Raw genomic sequence first — 23,213 nt, 5'->3', positions numbered from 1 at the left:
AATTGACCATGTATTATTGCCGCCTAGAGGAGGCAATAAGACTAAGATCCTTACAAAAAGGAACTGCATTGGATTTTTACATTAAATACTAGAGAACCAAATGGTTTGAAGAAGGAGTGGGATATAAGCTTTTTCATAGAATAACTTTTTAAAGAATAATTCCATTGAGCTTCAATGTAAAATTAATCCACAAAAAAATACTGCTTCCATTTTTTTCAGCATTACTGGAAGTGATAGTTTGAATTGTACCCATGTTTAAGTTTTAAGGTATAGCTTAAGTTTTTTATGGTGCTTAATGTTGATTTACCTACAAGACTAACATTTAAAGTAGATTATTATCTGGTCCCTTTTTGGCCATGTATAGGGTTCTTAGGGCTAGTGATATATGGTTATACATTGTTAGGGTCGTAGTCATGTTTTTTGTTTTCATATATATATCCTTTAAATTCGTCACTGCAATCCTTTCTGTATATACAATTAAAAGCTATTTAACATATGGTGATAATTTGTAATATAGCCAACTTTATGTTTATGCAGGGGTTAAGCCAGCATCATTGGTTCGTTATTAGTGAGATTACCTTTGTAATCATGTATTTTGCATTTCCTTTTTCAATGAACGTGGCAGATGAATTGTATTAGATAGTTTTTTGTCACTGTTTGTTTATGTGTTATCTTTTTTCTAATTTTTGTATACTTTTTTTATCTTCCTTTTCCTTTAAATGTATTAAGGATTAGGTTAAATCCTTTTGATGAAGTTTTTAACAGTCAGTATATGTGCCTTATAGCCCCCAGATACGTGTATTATGTGATTGGTGTGCAGAGGTATATATTCTTGTACTACATACTCACCTGTCATCCTATGACTAAGTGCCGCCTGGCACGAAATGCATAAGGACACGCCCCCTTTCTCACCTCCATTGCTTTGTATTCGATCGGGTTGAATTGCGGCGATTCTTGTCCGCCTGCTCAGAGCAGGCGGACAGGGTTATGGAGCAGCAGTCTTTAGACCGCTGCTCCATAACTTGTGTTTCTGGCGAGTCTGAAGATTCGCCAGAAACACGGCCCTTCAAGCTCCATACAGAGCTTGATAAATGGGCCTCATTGAATGGATATAGTCCAATATAAAGTTCACCAATAGTATGATGTAATAGTAAGTTCTTAAGAATAACGTAGGAAAACAGACTTTTTCTATTAAGGCTGCTCCACTTGGACCATAGGTGCCAAGAAAAGCGTGATCGGCTGAGAAACGCCTTGCATTAAAACTTGTTTTTAACTTGTTTCAAATATATCTCAAGTTTGTTACATTGTCTCTTGGGTGTGCGCTCACCTGTGATCATTATTTGAGCAAACTACCTGTCATAGCAGTGGAAAATGGAGCATCGTCAGGAGCCGGCGTCCCGCACACAGAAATCACGTGACACAGAGCCGACATCCAGTGATTGCCAGAGGTTATTGCCACTGCGAAAAAACAGCGATCTAACTGCTGCATGTGTCAGCCTGCCCATACACACTTTTTCTCACAAGTGCCAACGAAAAATGTGAGTTGTATTCATATACTTTGACACAAGATTTTATTTGTAGACATGGCTACGCTATGAGGCGCCCCTTTTCTTCTTTTATCTGGGTATATATTTCGTCTTATAGAAATTTGACTCCTTTTGATCCGGATTAGTGACTTTTAATTTTTTTTTAAAGGATTTTGATAGTAACTATTTATTTTGAGAGATAATTTATTGTAATCGATGGCTATTTTCTATTCATATATATCTTTACCATTATTACCCTGGTTACACATGACAGGTTTATGTATTTGGAGAGGGGTGTTTTTTTTTTGAATAGTTTTTTTATTTATTTTTTGTCAGCAAAAGAGCTAAATGCCCTTCTAAGGGCAATGCCCAACCATATGCCCTTTTAAGGGCAATTCTTAGAGTATTTTTTTTATATAGCTTAATACAGTAGTGTGGTACTTTGTGTTGGGGGTTGTGTGGGTTTAGGGGTTAAAATGGTAGTGGGGTATTTTGAAGTGGGGGTTGTGGCGGTTTATGGAGTTAATAGTATAGTGAGGTACTTTGCGGTTGGGGTTGTGGCTGTTTTAGGTGTTAATAGTGTAGTGGGTTACTTTGTTGTGGTGGTTGTGGCAGTTTAGGGGTTAATAGTGTAGAGTGGTAGTTTGCGATATAGAGGTGTAATTTCAGCTTGTAATATGAGTAGACATTCCTGCTCAACACCACCCATTGAAAATATGGGGAGCGTAAATCATCATGAGTTAGCATAAACAAATTTGCTGTAAGTTAAACAGCACATCACTTGTAATATGGATTCGAACTTAGAAAAAACACCTCAGTCTCGCAACCTCGTTTACGCTCCTTGTGCTAACGATATTGCCCCACTCGTAATTTAGCCCTTAGGAAGCTAAAAAAGATACTGGATACCTGAAAATATGGCATGTTTCTTGTTTGTTTTTCAGTTTTATTGGCTGGCTTCAGTGAATAATTTGAATCATATTAAAAATTGAACCATAAAGAAACAAAACAAATTTTTGAACATCAGGGAACATGATTGGAGTCACAAACAGTATTAATTGTTTTTTAAAAATATTCTGACCAATGTTAAATTGTTTTGAGATTTTTTGATTAAAATTTTCTCTGACCTTAATTAACAAGATCCCCACTTCCACGATGACAAGGCGCATAAGGTCAAGTGAGCATTTATTTAGTATTTGAGACCACTTATTACTAAACTGTGGATTTGTACAACCAATATTGCTTCTTATTGTGAAACCTCTGGGTATATATTTCTTAGTTGGAAAAGCAAAAAATTACTTTCTTGGGGTGCACTACCTCTTCCGTTATCTATAGATTTTGTAGGTATTATCTTGTAATAGATACAAATATATAGAGAACATATATGTTTTGATGTTCCAAAATCACACAATATATGTTATTGTATTAAATACGTATGTTTAAACACAGAAAGGGAAGGAGGCGTGGCTGCAGGTGAACCAACGAAGGACGCTCCTCAAACACCGGGGCGTACAAACTTCAATGGAACAATTTGACTTGTCAGGAGAGCCAGGTGAACGAAAGGTGCTGGCACAGGAGATAGGGACCAAGCACTCCCAGTATACACAGTAGAAAAGAAAGGCAGCACTCTTAATATTGATGAAAAAAATGGATGTTTAATCCAGAAAAGGTATTACAATACACAAACACACAAAGCAATGGAGGTGAGAAAGGGGGCGTGTCCTTACGCATTTACCTAATCCTTAATACATTTAAAGGAAAAGGAAGATAAAAAAGTGTACAAAAATTAGAAAAAAGATAACACATAAACAAACAGTGACAAACAAACTCTCTAATCCAATTGATCTGCTACGTTCATTGAAAAAGGAATGCAAAATACATGATTACAAATAAGGTAATCTCACTAATAATGAACCAATGATGTTGGCTTAACCTAAAGTTGGCTATATTACAAATTATCACCATATGTTAAATAGATTTTAATTGTATATACAGAAAGGATTGCAGTGACAAATTGAAAGTATATATATATGAAAACAAAGTTTATGGGATGGTGGGAACTCAACACAATATACAGTACAGACAATCCCTTTAAGGAGAATATACAACTATATATGAGATACATTGATGATCTCATATTTATAGTCAGTGGAGAGTTTGCATTTGATATTTTTTTGCATTATATTAATGATAATGAGCTTGGTCTGGGGTTCACGGGTGGCATGCATTCTACTGATGCCCAATATTTGTATTTGAGGTTAAGTGGTTGTGTTCGTAGTAGTTCCATTATTACAGACACACATAAGAAACCCACTGCGGGCAACGCAATTTTGCACGCCAACTCGTGCCACCCCAAGCACCTTATAAAAGCTATTCCAAAGAGTCAATTTTTGCGACTCCATAGGAATGCCTGAAATTATTTCCTTCTTGAGAAACAAGCTGCAAATCTTAAGAAGAGACTCCAGGTCAGGGGCTTTGATTTTTGATCATTAGAGAGAAGTCTAAAAGAAGTTAGGGAAGAACCTCTTACTAATGTCAAACAAAAGTCAAGAAAGGGAAATTATACTTTTTCACAATCAATTGTGTTCTCAACAGAATATTCCTTACAATACACTGAGATTTGTAAAAATTTTGAAACATAATTTGTTCTATTTAAAAGGTGATGATATATTATCTCCATTAATAGATCGTATCAAATATGTATCAAGAAAAGCACCTACCCTAGGAAACAAGTTGGCACCTAATCTAGTGGTTGGTAACCCAAATAGAGACAAGAGGAAGTCAAATTGGTTAAATCGAAAAGGAACCTTTCAATGTTTGACCTATAAATGTGGGTCTTGTGAAGTTATTACTAGAGGAAATTCATTCAACAATACTTCGACAGGGCACAGTTATAGATTAAACCATTATGCTAATTGTTCATCTATGTTTGTGGTTTACTTATTGGAGTGTAACTTTTGCAGGGCCCAATACATTGGTCAGACCTCTCCTACATTGAGAACCAGAGTAAGTGAACATAGGAGAGATGTGAAGAATTATGTAAAGACTTTTAGTGTGGCCAATCATTTTAATGGGCTGCATTTTACAAATGTCCCCAATTTTGGTGTCAAGGTAATTGACCATGTATTATTGCCGCCTAGAGGAGGCAATAAGACTAAGATCCTTACAAAAAGGAACTGCATTGGATTTTTACATTAAATACTAGAGAACCAAATGGTTTGAAGAAGGAGTGGGATATAAGCTTTTTCATAGAATAACTTTTTAAAGAATAATTCCATTGAGCTTCAATGTAAAATTAATCCACAAAAAAATACTGCTTCCATTTTTTTCAGCATTACTGGAAGTGATAGTTTGAATTGTACCCATGTTTAAGTTTTAAGGTATAGCTTAAGTTTTTTATGGTGCTTAATGTTGATTTACCTACAAGACTAACATTTAAAGTAGATTATTATCTGGTCCCTTTTTGGCCATGTATAGGGTTCTTAGGGCTAGTGATATATGGTTATACATTGTTAGGGTCGTAGTCATGTTTTTTGTTTTCATATATATATCCTTTAAATTCGTCACTGCAATCCTTTCTGTATATACAATTAAAAGCTATTTAACATATGGTGATAATTTGTAATATAGCCAACTTTATGTTTATGCAGGGGTTAAGCCAGCATCATTGGTTCGTTATTAGTGAGATTACCTTTGTAATCATGTATTTTGCATTTCCTTTTTCAATGAACGTGGCAGATGAATTGTATTAGATAGTTTTTTGTCACTGTTTGTTTATGTGTTATCTTTTTTCTAATTTTTGTATACTTTTTTTATCTTCCTTTTCCTTTAAATGTATTAAGGATTAGGTTAAATCCTTTTGATGAAGTTTTTAACAGTCAGTATATGTGCCTTATAGCCCCCAGATACGTGTATTATGTGATTGGTGTGCAGAGGTATATATTCTTGTACTACATACTCACCTGTCATCCTATGACTAAGTGCCGCCTGGCACGAAATGCATAAGGACACGCCCCCTTTCTCACCTCCATTGCTTTGTATTCGATCGGGTTGAATTGCGGCGATTCTTGTCCGCCTGCTCAGAGCAGGCGGACAGGGTTATGGAGCAGCAGTCTTTAGACCGCTGCTCCATAACTTGTGTTTCTGGCGAGTCTGAAGATTCGCCAGAAACACGGCCCTTCAAGCTCCATACAGAGCTTGATAAATGGGCCTCATTGAATGGATATAGTCCAATATAAAGTTCACCAATAGTATGATGTAATAGTAAGTTCTTAAGAATAACGTAGGAAAACAGACTTTTTCTATTAAGGCTGCTCCACTTGGACCATAGGTGCCAAGAAAAGCGTGATCGGCTGAGAAACGCCTTGCATTAAAACTTGTTTTTAACTTGTTTCAAATATATCTCAAGTTTGTTACATTGTCTCTTGGGTGTGCGCTCACCTGTGATCATTATTTGAGCAAACTACCTGTCATAGCAGTGGAAAATGGAGCATCGTCAGGAGCCGGCGTCCCGCACACAGAAATCACGTGACACAGAGCCGACATCCAGTGATTGCCAGAGGTTATTGCCACTGCGAAAAAACAGCGATCTAACTGCTGCATGTGTCAGCCTGCCCATACACACTTTTTCTCACAAGTGCCAACGAAAAATGTGAGTTGTATTCATATACTTTGACACAAGATTTTATTTGTAGACATGGCTACGCTATGAGGCGCCCCTTTTCTTCTTTTATCTGGGTATATATTTCGTCTTATAGAAATTTGACTCCTTTTGATCCGGATTAGTGACTTTTAATTTTTTTTTAAAGGATTTTGATAGTAACTATTTATTTTGAGAGATAATTTATTGTAATCGATGGCTATTTTCTATTCATATATATCTTTACCATTATTACCCTGGTTACACATGACAGGTTTATGTATTTGGAGAGGGGTTAAGGGTATATATTCACATTGCTTGTCAGTATTTGGTTGGTCTGAGGAAGGTGAGTACTGTTCCCCAAAATCAAATCCTAGGATGTAGATATATATATATATATATATATATATATATTGAAACCAATGTCTGACAAGTAAGAGGGAGGAAATAGCTAATACACAGTTTCAGGCGACCAATCAGATTGTGAGGGGGCATTTAAAGCTCCACAGCAAGATTGAGTATATAGAGTCTATGAATAAGGCACAAGAGCCGAAACACGTCAGGCTGGCCTGTTTCTGTGACGCTATAGTTGTCTATTTTTAAGATTACTGCACAATAGCACTAATATTTTAATTGTTTGAAATAAAGCTACATTTTTTACCCAAGCGGCATTCCTAACACACATATATATATATATATATATATATATATATATATATATACAGTATATCAATAGAAAGTATTGCATAGGCAATTAGCACATCTATGCAAGTATCCTTGCTTGCCTTTACCCAGTAAAGCTCCATATACACTGTTACTGGTAACAGTGTATGTGGAGCTTTACTGGGTGAAGAACAGCAGGGATACTTGCCTAGATGTGCTAATTGTATATGCAATACTTTCTATTGATTTACAATTATGAAATGGAGAATTTTAATCTCATGCTTTTATCTCCACCATAATTTAAATAAATTGTAATTATATACAGTATATATGTAATGTGTATGTCTGTACTGGCCTGTCAGATAGTGTCTGGACTGTGTGTCAGTCTGTGTTGTCTGACTATTATATATATATATATATATATATATATATATAGATCAGTTACAGATAAAACTGCTGCAGACAAGCAGGGAGAAATGTGTTATAGATGAGAGACTGCAGGCAAAGAAAGTAAAATAAAAGACTAATGAGATATTATGGGAATGCAAGCTTCAGAGTGGCACGGAGAACATTAGATGGGATTAAGTTTGAGGGAAGAGAAACTGAGGTCATAAGATTTCTGTATAAAGTGATGGTAAAGAGAGATGAAAGCATTTGATGTCTGCGTATATATATTTCTACTACTGATAGCTGATTTCTTTCATCTCTGATGCTACTGATTGATTTCGATTTGGATGATGACCCTCTGGAGTTAGAAAACATTTAACCTCATACAGTTGAGTGTTTTGCAGGTGCATCTGAAGGATTAACACTTTAATAAATGTGTTATATTATTCAAAACTCCTTTCTATATCTGGGTAAAACAGCTTAAATATTTGTTTGTTCGTCGTAGAAGAATTTAAAGTATGAATTCAGTTAAAATTGTAATTAGCATTGTCACTGCTATCGCAACCAGAAATTTTAATTTAGTTGTTAAAAAAATGCACTGACTGCTCATAACGGTTAGACTTAGGCATCTTCAAATTATAGTTACTTATATTCCTAAATCTGTCATAGATTAAAAAAAAATAAGATTTTGTTTTTTTGGATGGCGCAGTAACGTTTAAAGTAGATATTGCAATGGCATTTAATAATTGCTCTCTTGTGGATCTATAAAAACTATCTGAAAAGAAGATACTGCAAACTGTCAGGCTAATTGCTCAGTAATGGATTCTTTCTCAATGGGTTTGTTACTGGGATAGTCACACAGGAGAGCACTCATATCCCTGAGGAAAACTGCCTCGACAATAATTTGCCTGTTAATTTTCATTCTGGCTCAGTAATACCAGAAATGAAAGGAAGATGACAATTTAATATATTTTTAACACTAAATAAATATCTGAAAGCAACATACTGTGCTGGCCTCTAAACATTAAAAAGAAATATGTCACAAAGAAAGAATCTATTCACAACAATGCATCACAATTTAATTCTTCAAGGGCACATCTCTAGCGAAATTGACTTTACCGTAGACTGTTGAATGAATTCAGCTCTGCAGAGGAATTATTTATTTCTCTGTTATAGAATGTATAGCCTCAAACAGGCAACTACATAAAGAAGAAAGGATGCATGATTTAGTTAGTAAACTCTTACTCACTCTATAACCTGTGAAGCCATTAAACTGTAGATAAAAAAACTGACTATAATTCTCTTGAAAATCTTATTGTCAAGTAAACCATTCAATAGAAGTTTGAATGAGGACTTCAGTTGAGTTTTTAAGGCAATGTTTAGTACATGTTATAGGCAATTAAAATACCAATATTTCAAAGATGCTAGATTATACTGGAGATGCACTTAAGAGTCCTGTCTGTTTTTTACAATTACATTATTTTTTTATAGCATTATTTACTAAAATAAATTCAGTAAAGGTTCACTTATTTTATAAAGCTTTTAAAACGTTAAAAATATAATCTGCTTTTGAGATAATTTCACCAAAGGTCAACAAACTTTAATAAATAAATGATAAATAGTTGTATTTGTGCCTAGTCAATCACAAGACATGAATTTATATGTATTGCAGTATCATGTGTCCCAGCAGCAGGAGCCTCCAGGATTCTATTTAAACAGAGGTCCCAGACTCCCCACAATCCTAGGGGCCCCTGGTTAACACAGGCTGCACTGCAGGCAGCTTGCTTCTTCCATCTCTCTTACTCACTTTCCCACTACTGAGCGGTGTAACGCAGGCGCAGCCACAACCCTGTAAAACGTTGCACAGCGTGCATCAAGGAGGAGAGTCAGGACCAGCATACATCTGTCCTAGTCTTCCTTCCCTGCCAAAAAACAGGCGGCGGACACTGCAAGGGCCAGCCATGGACACCAGTATCCGTGTAAGGACAACTTGACTATCCCTGCCTGCAATTATTGTGCTTTACAGAATTGGGCTCATAATCACAGATTGTCTTATGATCCCTTTCCAGCCACTTCCAGCAATTGATGCAATATTGTCAGAAACCATTGTTAAAATCGCTTATTATCCCTAAATGGGGTGAGTGCACCACTTATGGATAAATAGGATATATTTTTTGTGGTAAGCAAAGATGAGGATGGTGTTTAGAACTTGAATAAAATGCAAAAAATTATTATATCCAACTTTAAAAAATACACACAGTGTTCACAAGCTTCACAGTAAACCGTGGATGCATCAGTAAACAGATCTTACGCATTTCGGCATGTTGCCGTAATTATTGTTTTGCCCAATATTTATATCTTCTTTCAGTTTACTCAACTACTCTAAACACCTAGACACATAATGAAGTATTTTATCTGTTATATTACCTTAAATTAATAACAATCAAGTAGATTACAAGTTTTGCGTTCATGTTTTAACGCTGAAAACGCTTGTCATTTCTGCGTTAAAACAGCAATGCAGCCATTACGAGTCTTGTTGGTATAGCTGTACTGCAAGCCTTTTAGCCTGTAACGCAACGTCAGTCCCGCACTCGAAAAAATGAAGTTTTTTCATGGGATTCCCATAGCGCTGCCATTACGAGTTTTGCGGTGAGGCTAAAAAGCTTGAGTTACACCCTATAATTACAAGTTCCGTACCGCCATCTGAGAGCAGTAGTTATGAGTTTTACGAAACAAAACTGTTACACAAAACTCATAACTAAAGTGTTACAAAGTACACTAACACCCATAAACTACCTATTAACCCCTAAACTGAGGCCCTCCAGCATAGCAAACACTATATTAAACATATTAACCCCTAATCTGCCACTCCTGACATTGCCCCCACTAATAAAATGTATTAACCCCTATTCCGCTGCTCCCCGACATCATCGCCACTTTACTAAAGTTATTAACCCCTATACACCCGCACCCCAACATTGCCTACACTATAATAAATATTTTAACCCCTATTCCGCCGCTCCCCAACATTGCCGCCACTTAATAAAGCTATTAACCCCTAAACTTCTGGCCTCCCACATCACTACCACTAAATAAACCTATTAACCCCTAAACCACCAGTCCCCCACATCGCAACAACCTAAATTAAACTATTAACCCCTAAACCTAACCCTAAACCTAACCCTAACACCCCCTAACTTTAAGATAATTAAAATAGAGCTAAATTAAAGGGACAGTCAACACTAGAATTGTTTTTGTTTTAAAATTAGATAATCCATTTATTACCCATTCAACAGTTTTGCATAACCAACACTGTTATATTAATATACTTTTTACCTCTTTGATTAACTTGTATCTAAGCATCTTCTGACAGTCCCCTGATCACATGACATTTTAATTATTATCTATTGACTTTCATTTTAGCCAACTAGTGCAGTGTCTGCCACATTCCACGGGCGTGATCACAATGTTATCTATATGGTTTACATGAACTAGCTCTCCCCTGTTGTGAAAAGCAAATAAAAAAGCATGTGATAAGAGGCGGACTTCAAGGGCTTAGATATTATCATTTGAGCCTTCCTAGGTTTAGCTTTTAACTAAGAATACCAAGAGAACAAAGCAAAATTGGTGATAAAAGTAAATTGGAACGTTGTTTAAAAAAACATTCAATATTTGAAACATGAAAGTTTTTTGGGACTTGACTGTCCTTTTAAAGTTACAATTATTAACTAAATAATACCTATTTAAATTAAATACATACTTACTTGTGAAATCAACCCTAAGCTAGATACAATATAACTGATAGTTATATTGTAGCTAGCTTAGGTTTTATTTTTATTTCACAGGTAAGTTTGTATTTATTTTAACTAGGTAGACTAGATCTACAAAAAATAACAAACGAAATTATCCAAAACAATAAAAATTATTCCTATTCTAATACCCTGTTTAAAAAAAGCAAAAAAACACCCGAAAATAAAAACCCTAATCTATAATAAAACGGGCCTTTTGTAGGGCATTGCCCTAAAGAAAACAGATCCTTTTCTATAAAAGAAAAACATACACCCCCTAACAGTATACAAACCCCTACCCCCCAAACCCACAAAATAAAAATAAAGTAAAACCTAATCTACCCATTGCCCTGAAAAGGGCATTTGTATGGGCATTGCCCTTAAAAGGGCATTCAGCTATTTTGCTGCCGATTAAAAATAAAAATTACACAAAATAACAAACAAATTATCCAAAATAATAACAATTATTCCTATTCTAATACCCATTTTTTTTTAAAAACACCCCAAAATAAAAGAAACCTTATCTATAATAAACTACCAATAGCCCTTAAAAGGGCCTTTTGTAGGGCATTGCCCTAAAGAAATCAGCTCTTTGTCTAAACAAAAATACAAAGACCCACTAACATTACAAACCCCCACTCCCCCAAACCCACAAAATAAAAAAAACTATCTAAAAAAAAAAACAAATCTACCCATTGCCCTGAAAAGGGAAATTATATGGGAATTGCCCTTAAAAGGGAATTCAGCTCTTTTTCTTGCCCTTAAAAGGGCATTCAGCTCTTTTAAGAAATGCCCAAACCCTAATCTAAAAAAAGAAACACCCCAAAAAAAACCTAACACTAACCCTTCTTTAGGTACTCACAGTTGCTGAAGTCCCATTTGAATGATCTTCATCCCGGCGGCTCCATCTTCATCCAGGCGGTTCCATCTTCATCCATCGCGGGAGAGGCATCTTCTTCATCCCTGCAGAGGCGGAGCAGTCAATGGATGGAGACGGAGGTCCAAGGTGGAGGTCAGGGCGGAAGTCCATCGATCCAACGTGGAGGTCCTCTTCATGCGATTGTCCACTGCACACTGAGGATTCAAATGCAAGGTACAATTTTATACTGGGGTATCATTGCATTCCTAATGGCTGAAAAACTTAAATCAGCTAATAGGAATTAGGGCTGCTAAAATCCTTTTGGCTGTTCAAATCAGCCAATATAATTTAAGCAGCTTTCATTGTGTTCAGGCAGCTTAGTTCCTACAGAATTGTGTTCAGGCAGCTTAGTTCCTACAGTAACATCAGAGGCAGGATCAGTTTTTGCAAAATGTAACAAAAAAGAAAAAATAACATTTAAACAAAATATCTAATTTCCTCAAAATAGCAGTTTCAGGAATGTATAAAGTCTTATACAAGAGTAAAATCAAAATCAAACATCATAGCCCTCTATAAACAAATTAGAGCAGCGAGCAAAAGAGGGAGACACTTTATATAACAAATTTTGGCGCCAAGAATGACGCAAACAAAGTTGACGCAAATGCAGAGGAAAAAACTTTTGGCACCAAAGCTAACAAAATAAAATGATGCAACTCGCGTCATAACAGGCGTGACTTCACGACAATTTTTTTTTCAAAAACAGACTCCAAGTTACAACTAACTGGAACCAACGGTAAGAAAAAAATACCTAAATTCTTCCATAAACATAATTTCTATGCTGACACTGTTAGACTGCAAAGGGAAATATACACAGACCTGATTCATGGCAAATATATGCAATATATATTAAAAACTTTACAATATAAAGTGCCAAATATAGCTTACAGTGTCTTAAAAAATAATATATACTTACCAGAAGACACCCATCCACATATAGCAGACAGCCAAACCAGTACAGGAAAATATCAGCAGAGGTAATGGTAGAGGAGTATAATGTCAATCTGAAAAGGGTGGCAGCAGATTTCCCAATACTCCCAAAATACTTAGAAGCGCCTTTCACAGAAGAAAATCAAACACATCTTGCTTCACCACCTCCAAAGGAGGCAAACTTTGTAAAACTGAGGTATGAGTGAGTTGGGAGGTGTATTTATAGGCATTTTGAGGTTTGGGAAACTTTGCCCCCTCCTGGTAGGAATGTATATCTCATACGTAACTAGCTCATGGACTCTTGCCACGTACATGAAAGAAACACACAATAAATATATAACTAATGCATTTTAAGAGTCTAAAACCATTTTGGAGCCAAGCCCCATTTGCAATCCCCCAGATTGCTTTTAAGATGGGGTGCTTCTCCATGTCGGAGATTTATCAAGAGATGCTCCGCCACAACACCACTAAAGCTCAGGAAGTGACACTGGAGAGGTTGAAACTAGATACCACCCAAGAAATCTCCATCCAAGATATTAAAAACAGTCTCATAAAAGCTAAGTCAGCCACTCTAGCGCTGGCGTTGAGAGAGGCACAGATTAGAATGATCAACAGGGATTACATCACTCCTAGCAGAAGGGCGAGGTGGAACCCCGAGCATCCCAATAAATGCGTGAAGTGTCAGATCCCCGATCCCCCCTTGACGCATTACTTTTTTGATTGCCCTTTGATTAGACAATTTTGGAACCGCCTACAATATTGGCTTAAAATTAACTTAGGCATTGATACCTTCTTTAACCTCACGAATATATACTTATTTACATGGACTACGGTTGGCAATAAAGCCCAGCCCTTACTAACACTTTGTACACTACTAGCAAGACACTGCATACTGACCTTGTGGTGTTCCAGTCGCGCCCCGACTATACCACAATTTAAGAAAACACTACTCAAACACCTATTTATTGAAAGACAAGACGCCTGTTGGGATACCAAACACAGACTCCTACCCTTTTTAAAAAAATGGACGGACTTCCTGGAGCGGCTGCCCCCTGGGCAGCAGAACCAGATCCTCAGACCATTCGCGAACAATGAAATAATACTAGAGGCGATGCTTAGGGGTGAGTGGACCACACTGACAATGGAAAGACCTCCCCAGAACAGGCCTGGTGACTCTGAAACAATACTTATTGAATCTTTCTTTTAACCCTTATTAATTTTTTTTTCTCCCCTCTTTCTATTTCTCTCTCCCCCACCCTCAACCTCCCACAGACATGGCTGCTCATGCACCTCCTTCAGCACTAGATCCTACTAGACGCCATTAGGATGAGGCTTCTCAAACTTAGACTAGGTATTGTTTTTGTTTTGTTTTTGTTTAGGTTAAGTTAGGTATTAAGATGTAAGATTATTACTATATAAACAATAAAATATGTTGAGGGATACGTGCAAAGTGTCAACTAAATGCAATACAATGATAATTGTATCTAACAGATTTATAGTGCATTTGCAAGGATGTACCTGCCCTGTCACAAGGGCCAAGACGATATCGTAAGTAATTATATATACCGTACTGATTCAAACTATGTATGTACCCGCCTATTGAATGTAAAACATGTGAATGAACCTGTGAAATCTGTAACATTTTGTTGTATCCTCGGCATTAATAAAGAGAATTTAAAAAAAAAAAAAAGAGTCTAAAACCACTGTAGTTGTTTTCTCATTTAGATGAAACAACTTCTCATGGTGTCCAGGTGGTGTTTTCTGATGTGTTAGTGCTACATCTCATTTTGACCTTTGTCAAAATAAAAAAAATGATTTAAACAAGTAAAATCAATATATGTATATAAATGGATATGAGCTGAAGATACATTTTTTATAGCATAAATATATATATTTTGGTTTACAAACCATACCATGAACCTGTTTACATCCAGGAAGACTCACTTCCCCCTCTATGTTTCAATGGCATCAGCGTTAATTAAAGGGACATGAAATCCAACATTTTCTTTCATGAAAAACAAACTAATATTATCAAATGTAGGCCTAGATTTGGAGTTCGGCGGTAAAAGGGCTGTTAACGCTCCGCGGGTTTTTTTCTGGCCGCACCATAAATTTAACTCTGGTATCGAGAGTTCAAACAAATGCTGCGTTAGGCTCCAAAAAAGGAGCGTAGAGCATATTTACCGCAAATGCAACTCTCGATACCAGAGTTGCTTACGGACGCGGCCGGCATCAAAAACGTGCTCGTGCACGATTCTCCCATAGGAAACAATGGGGCAGTTTGAGCTGAAAAAAAACCTAACACCTGCAAAAAAGCAGCGTTCAGCTCTTAACGCAGCCCCATTGTTTCCTATGGGGAAACACTTCCTACGTCTGCACCTAACACTCTAACATGTACCCCGAGTCTAAACACCCCTAACCTTACACTTATTAACCCCTAATCTGCCGCCCCCGCTATCGCTGACCCCTGCATTACACTTTTAACCCCTAATCTGCCGCTCCGTAAACCGCCGCCACCTACGTTATCCCTATGTACCCCTAATCTGCTGCCCTAACATCGCCGACCCCTATGTTATATTTATTAACCCCTAATCTGCCCCCCTCAACGTCGCCGACACCTGCCTACACTTATTAACCCCTAATCTGCCGAGCGGACCTGAGCGCTACTATAATAAAGTTATTAACCCCTAATCCGCCTCACTAACCCTATAATAAATAGTATTAACCCCTAATCTGCCCTCCCTAACATCGCCGACACCTACCTTCAATTATTAACCCCTAATCTTCCGATCGGAGCTCACCGCTATTCTAATAAATGTATTAACCCCTAAAGCTAAGTCTAACCCTAACACTAACACCCCCCTAAGTTAAATATAATTTTTATCTAACGAAATAAATTAACTCTTATTAAATAAATAATTCCTATTTAAAGCTAAATACTTACCTGTAAAATACATCCTAATATAGCTACAATATAAATTATAATTATATTATAGCTATTTTAGGATTAATATTTATTTTACAGGCAACTTTGTAATTATTTTAACCAGGTACAATAGCTATTAAATAGTTAAGAACTATTTAATAGTTACCTAGTTAAAATAATAACAAATTTACCTGTAAAATAAATCCTAACCTAAGATATAATTAAACCTAACACTACCCTATCAATAAAATAATTAAATAAACTACCTACAATTACCTACAATTAACCTAACACTACACTATCAATAAATTAATTAAACACAATTGCTACAAATAAATACAATTAAATAAACTATCTAAAGTACAAAAAATAAAAAAGAACTAAGTTACAGAAAATAATAAAATATTTACAAACATAAGAAAAATATTACAACAATTTTAAACTAATTACACCTACTCTAAGCCCCCTAATAAAATAACAAAGCCCCCCAAAATAAAAAATTCCCTACCCTATTCTAAAATACAAATATTACAAGCTCTTTTACCTTACCAGCCCTGAACAGGGCCCTTTGCGGGGCATGCCCCAAGAATTTCAGCTCTTTTGCCTGTAAAAAAAAACATACAATACCCCCCCCCCAACATTACAACCCACCACCCACATACCCCTAATCTAACCCAAACCCCCCTTAAATAAACCTAACACTACCCCCTGATGATCTTCCTACCTTGTCTTCACCATGCCAGGTTCACCGATCCGTCCTGGCTCCAAGATCTTCATCCAACCCAAGCGGGGGCTAGACATCCACTGAAGAAGTCCAGAAGAGGGTCCAAAGTCTTCCTCCTATCCGGCAAGAAGAGGACATCCGGACCGGCAAACATCTTCTCCAAGCGGCATCTTCTATCTTCTTCCATCCGATGACGACCGGCTCCATCTTGAAGACCTCCAGCGCGGATCCATCCTCTTCTTCCGACGACTAGACGACGAATGACGGTTCCTTTAAGGGACGTCATCCAAGATGGCGTCCCTCGAATTCCGATTGGCTGATAGGATTCTATCAGCCAATCGGAATTAAGGTAGGAATTTTCTGATTGGCTGATGGAATCAGCCAATCAGAATATAGTTCAATCCGATTGGCTGATCCAATCAGCCAATCAGATTGAGCTCGCATTCTATTGGCTGTTCCGATCAGCCAATAGAATGCGAGCTCAATCTGATTGGCTGATTGGATCAGCCAATCGGATTGAACTATATTCTGATTGGCTGATTCCATCAGCCAATCAGAAAATTCCTACCTTAATTCCGATTGGCTGATAGAATCCTATCAGCCAATCGGAATTCGAGGGACGCCATCTTGGATGATGTCCCTTAAAGGAACCGTCATTCGTCGTCTAGTCGTCGGAAGAAGAGGATGGATCCGCGCTGGAGGTCTTCAAGATGGAGCCGGTCGTCATCGGATGGAAGAAGATAGAAGATGCCGCTTGGAGAAGATGTTTGCCGGTCCGGATGTCCTCTTCTTGCCGGATAGGAGGAAGACTTTGGACCCTCTTCTGGACTTCTTCAGTGGATGTCTAGCCCCCGCTTGGGTTGGATGAAGATCTTGGAGCCAGGACGGATCGGTGAACCTGGCATGGTGAAGACAAGGTAGGAAGATCATCAGGGGGGTAGTGTTAGGTTTATTTAAGGGGGGTTTGGGTTAGATTAGGGGTATGTGGGTGGTGGGTTGTAATGTTGGGGGGGGGGTATTGTATGTTTTTTTTTACAGGCAAAAGAGCTGAAATTCTTGGGGCATGCCCCGCACAGGGCCCTGTTCAGGGCTGGTAAGGTAAAAGAGCTTGTAATATTTGTATTTTAGAATAGGGTAGGGAATTTTTTATTTTGGGGGGCTTTGTTATTTTATTAGGGGGCTTAGAGTAGGTGTAATTAGTTTAAAATTGTTGTAATATTTTTCTTATGTTTGTAAATATTTTATTATTTTCTGTAACTTAGTTCTTTTTTATTTTTTGTACTTTAGATAGTTTATTTAATTGTATTTATTTGTAGCAATTGTGTTTAATTAATTTATTGATAGTGTAGTGTTAGGTTAATTGTAGGTAATTGTAGGTAGTTTATTTAATTATTTTATTGATAGGGTAGTGTTAGGTTTAATTATATCTTAGGTTAGGATTTATTTTACAGGTAAATTTGTTATTATTTTAACTAGGTAACTATTAAATAGTTCTTAACTATTTAATAGCTATTGTACCTGGTTAAAATAATTACAAAGTTGCCTGTAAAATAAATATTAATCCTAAAATAGCTATAATATAATTATAATTTATATTGTAGCTATATTAGGATGTATTTTACAGGTAAGTATTTAGCTTTAAATAGGAATTATTTATTTAATAAGAGTTAATTTATTTCGTTAGATAAAAATTATATTTAACTTAGGGGGGTGTTAGTGTTAGGGTTAGACTTAGCTTTAGGGGTTAATACATTTATTAGAATAGCGGTGAGCTCCGGTCGGCAGATTAGGGGTTAATAAGTGTAGGTAGGTGTCGGCGACGTTGAGGGGGGCAGATTAGGGGTTAATAAATATAACATAGGGGTCGGCGATGTTAGGGGTAGCAGATTAGGGGTACATAGGGATAACGTAGGTGGCGGCGATTTGCGGTCGGAAGATTAGGGGTTAATTATTTTAAGTAGCTTGCGGCGACGTTGTGGGGGGCAAGTTAGGGGTTAATAGATATAATACAGGGGTCGGCGGTGTTAGGGGCAGCAGATTAGGGGTACATAAGTATAACGTAGGTGGCGGTCGGCAGATTAGGGGTTAAAAATTTTAATCGAGTGGCGGCGATGTGGGGGGACCTCGGTTTAGGGGTACATAGGTAGTTTATGGGTGTTAGTGTACTTTAGGGTACAGTAGTTAAGAGCTTTATAAACCGGCGTTAGCCAGAAAGCTCTTAACTCCTGCTATTTTCAGGCGGCTGGAATCTTGTCGTTAGAGCTCTAACGCTCACTGCAGAAACGACTCTAAATACCGGCGTTAGGAAGATCCCATTGAAAAGATAGGCTACGCAAATGGCGTAGGGGGATCTGCGGTATGGAAAAGTCGCGGCTGTAAAGTGAGCGTTAGACCCTTTAATCACTGACTCCAAATACCAGCGGCCGGCCAAAACCAGCGTTAGGAGCCTCTAACGCTGGTTTTGACGGCTACCGCCGAACTCTAAATCTAGGCCGTAGTTTGTTCTCTTGGTATCCTTTATTAAAAAACAGATAGATTGCTCAGGAGCATGCACGTGTTTGGAGAACTATATGGCGGCAGTTTTGCAAGAATGTTTTTAACAATGTTATACATTTTGCAAATTAATGCCATCTAGTGTACAAAAGCATTCTTGCCATGTAATTTATTATAAACGTGTATGCTACCTACCTAGGTATTCTTATGAACAAAAAAGATCATGAGAATGAAATCAAATTGAGAATAGAAGCAAATTAAAAACATTTTTTGTACATTATTTTTTCTATCTAAATCATGAAAGAGAAATTTTGGCTATCATATCCCTTCAAGAGAATACAAGAATTTGCTATTTTTTGCTATTTTAAGTATGTTTATCTTTACTATTTTGATATGGCAAATTAGAGCCTGATGTAAATTAACTTCTTATCTAAGCAATCACTGTGCATCATATATATCCTGCAAAGGGGTTAAACGCAGTTAAAGGGACACAAAACCAATCCCTTTAAAATTCATGAATAGGAAAATCACTTACTTACCTATAAGTCCTGTAAAAAGAACAGTAAAGTTGCTGCATTATTTCATAAAATCAAGATCTTTCTACTGTCCTTACCTTTCTTGTCCTCCTCCTGGCTCCCGGGGTTTCTTCTCTTACCCAGCCAATCATAAGCTGTTACACTAGTTTCTATACAGTGAGTCACTTCTGCTTAAAACTTACTGTTTCAGCATTGCAGAAAGCATCAGTTGCAAGAACAATCTCTAGTGAATAATGATCACTCTAAGATTAATGCATTAATAATATCCTGGCTTGTTATTCATGAGGGGTGATTCTTGCTACTAAAAGCCTCTGTAAGAAAAGAGACACCAGCTTCCCAGAAGGGAGAAAGAACAATAAGGTAAGTAAGGGTAGTTTTGTTCCTTTTTAAAGGACTGTAAAGGAAAGTGTGTAATCTTTCTAATTGTGGCTAGTGATGTCGCGAACCTAAAAATTTCGGTTCGCGAACGGCGGATTCGTACTTCCGTAACTGTTCGCGAACCGGTGAACCAGGCGAACCGCCATTGACTTCAATAGGCAGGCGAATTTTAAAACCCACAGGGACTCTTTCTGGCCACAATAGTGATGGAAAAGTTGTTTCAAGGGGACTAACACCTGGACTGTGGCATGCCGGAGGGGGATCCATGGCAAAACTCCCACGGAAAATTACATAGTTGATGCAGAGTCTGGTTTTAACCCATAAAGGGCCTAAATCACCTAACATTCCTAAATTGTTTGGAATAACGTGCTTTAAAACATCAGGTATGATGTTGTATCGATCAGGTAGTGTAAGGGTTACGCCCGCTTCACAGTGAAAGACCAAACTCCCCGTGTAATGCACCGCAAACAACAGCAAACAGTCCATTTGCACAACCACGAGATAGATAGATTTGATAGATAGATACATAGATTACATAGATCAATAGATGCAATATACATTTGATAGATACGAATTACATAGATCAATAGATGCAATATACATTTGATAGATACGAATTACATAGATCAAAAGATGCAATATACATTTGATAGATATGAATTACATGGATCAAAAGATGCAATATACATTTGATAGATACGAATTACATAGATCAAAAGATGCAATATACATTTGATAGATATGAATTACATAGATCAATAGATGCAATATAAATTTGATAGATACGAATTCCATAAATCAATAGATGCAATATACATTTGATAGATACTAATTGCATAGGTCAATAGATGCACTATACATTTGATAGATACGATTGATAGTTAGATAGATTTGATAGATAAATAAATAATTTGATAGATATATCATTTCCCAGACAGAGAATTACAAAGACGTGCGGTCCGTGACCCATGGTAAGGTTACTTCCTTTTGCACAATTGAGTACAGGATGAGGTCCTTGATTGCCTTTTGTGCAAAGAAATTGTGGCCGGGTACGAATTACATAGATCAAAATATGCAATATACATTTGATAGATACGAATTACATAGATCAATAGATGCAATATACATTTTATAGATACACATTACATAGATCAAAAGATGCAATATACATTTGATACATACGAATTACATAGATCAATAGATGCAATATACATTTGATAGATACAAATTACATAGATCAAAAGATGCAATATACGTTTGATAGATACGAATTACATAGATCAATAGATGCAATATACATTTTATGGATATGTATTACATAGATCAATAGATGCAATATACATTTTTTTAGATACGAATTACATAGATCAATAGATGCAATATACATTTGATAGATACGATTTTAAGGAGTGTGTGTCACCATAAGCTTACTGGTGTGTTTGTAAAAGCTAGTCCTGAGTGAAATAAAGCAATAGTAGTAGTTCCTTCTGGAACAGGTAGTCCTGTTTGATTCTTTCAGGTATACCAGTTGCAGAGGTTCTGACCCTGCATTTGGGCTGCACCTCTCCCTGCAAGAGAGATCTGTTACAGAGTCTGTGGGCCTGTATGCAAAGAGCTGGCCTGCCTGAAAGGAGCAGCAAGGCAGAGGGATCTATTCCTGCCTATAAGAAACCAGAGGGCATGCTACCTGCTGAAAGTGTGCAGTGAGGCAGAGGGATCTATTCCTGCCTAGAAGCAGACAGGCAGAGGGGACGCTACCTGCCTGGGAACCCACTGAGACCAGCCCAGCTGGGGGAGATACAGCCGCTGGCTTGACCCCGGTCTCAGCCACGATAGCCCTGGTCCCACTATTTGGAGGCAGAGGGATCTATTCCTGCCAAGAAGCAGCCTGGCAGGGGGATTTATTCCTGCCTAGAAGCAGACAGGCAGAGGGGACGATACCTGCCATGAAAGAGCTGCAGGGCAGAGAGGACGCTACCTGACTGGGAGTCCACAGAGACCAGCCCAGCTGGGGGAGATACAGCCGCTGGCTTGACCCCGGTCTCAGCAACTATATCTCTGGTCCCACTATCCGGTGGCCACCCCTGGGTTTGGACAGAGGAAGGGAGACCCCCTAGTGGAGTACCGCTACATCCGGGAGATGGAAAAAGATGCTTGGACACCCAGTACAGGTCGTTCTCCTTCAGCCTTTTTATACGAGGGTCCCCGACCCCAAACAGGCACGACAGCATGAAAGACCCCCATCTGCCATGACTTACTTTTGCACAAACGAGTACAGGTATGGCATCGATTTTAGGAACCCAGAGATTATTTTTAGGATCCGGGAGATGGAAAAAGATGCTTGGACACCCAGTACAGGTCGTTCTCCTTCAGCCTTTTTATACGAGGGTCCCCGACCCCAAACAGGCACGACAGCATGAAAGACCCCCATCTGCCATGACTTACTTTTGCACAATCGAGTACAGGTATGGCATCGATTTTAGGAACCCAGAGATTATTTTTAGGATCCGGGAGATGGAAAAAGATGCTTGGACACCCAGTACAGGTCGTTCTCCTTCAGCCTTTTTATACGAGGGTCCCCGACCCCAAACAGGCACGACAGCATGAAAGACCCCCATCTGCCATGACTTACTTTTGCACAATCGAGTACAGGTATGGCATCGATTTTAGGAACCCAGAGATTATTTTTAGGATCCGGGAGATGGAAAAAGATGCTTGGACACCCAGTACAGGTCGTTCTCCTTCAGCCTTTTTATACGAGGGTCCCCGACCCCAAACAGGCACGACAGCATGAAAGACCCCATCTGCCATGACTTACTTTTGCACAATCGAGTACAGGTATGGCATCGTTTTTAGGAACCCGGAGATAAATTTTAGGAACCAAGAGATAGAAAAAAGATGCTTGGTCAGTCCTCCTACTTCAAATTTGGGGCACTGTGCGTGCAATCTACTGTGCCACCAGATATGAGTGGTGTGTTAAGTAGTACTATTCTTAACAGTTTAATCCCTGTTATGTGCCTTTTTTTTGGTTTGGGTTTTGTAGCCACAGTGCAGCACCAGAGGCCAGAAAAATTAGGCATATACAAATACCTGAAAAATTAGCTATTGTTGCAGACGCTGCTGTAGATTATCCAGAAAAATTGATGTTTGTTTAACAGTTAGAAAGTTCCCTAAAACATTGCGGCTTGAACCCTAGTTGTTGGCGGATAAGTCACGAAAGTCATCCGGCATTCGTAGATAAAATACAGCAGCATGTGTACCATTTGTAGCCCAAGGCAGGTCATCTCATCAGGCCTTTTTTACTCTAATG

The sequence above is a fragment of the Bombina bombina genome, chromosome 3 (assembly GCF_027579735.1).
Source record: "Bombina bombina isolate aBomBom1 chromosome 3, aBomBom1.pri, whole genome shotgun sequence".
Taxonomy (NCBI): Eukaryota; Metazoa; Chordata; class Amphibia; order Anura; family Bombinatoridae; genus Bombina; species Bombina bombina.
This window is presented reverse-complemented; position numbering follows the sequence as displayed.